Source organism: Sinocyclocheilus grahami, unplaced genomic scaffold (genome assembly GCF_001515645.1).
Source record: "Sinocyclocheilus grahami isolate Dianchi unplaced genomic scaffold, SAMN03320097.WGS_v1.1 scaffold5901.1, whole genome shotgun sequence".
Taxonomy (NCBI): domain Eukaryota; kingdom Metazoa; phylum Chordata; class Actinopteri; order Cypriniformes; family Cyprinidae; genus Sinocyclocheilus; species Sinocyclocheilus grahami.
Window position 1 is genome coordinate 2,752 of NW_015510469.1, and position 343 is coordinate 3,094.

General features: G+C 41.7%; 1 pseudogene; it reads right to left on the reverse strand.

Moving 5' to 3' along the window:
- The window catches only part of LOC107577382 (26S protease regulatory subunit 4-like), a 9,476-nt pseudogene that overhangs the window by 2,321 nt on the left and 6,812 nt on the right, over window positions 1-343 (reverse strand).

A 343-nucleotide genomic window follows, 5' to 3' on the forward strand; every position in this document is an offset into this window, starting at 1 on the left:
GGTTCATCTAAAATGCACATAAGCTCTGAACATCACAGCAGGAGTTGTGCAGTAGTATCTTACCTGGTCTAATAAGAGCAGGGTCAAGGGTCTCTATTCTGTTGGTGGCCATAATGACCTTCACATCTCCACGTGAATCAAAGCCATCCAGCTAGTTGAGAAGCTCCAACATAGTTCTCTGTATTTCACGTTCACCTCCAGAGTTCGAGTCGTATCTGCAAAGAGGTAATCAGGGCATATGACACGATATCTTTATTAAAGGAATAATTCACCCAAAAATTAAAATCTGCTTCAAATTTACTCACCCTCAGGGCATCCAAGATGTAGAGGAGTGTTTTTCTTC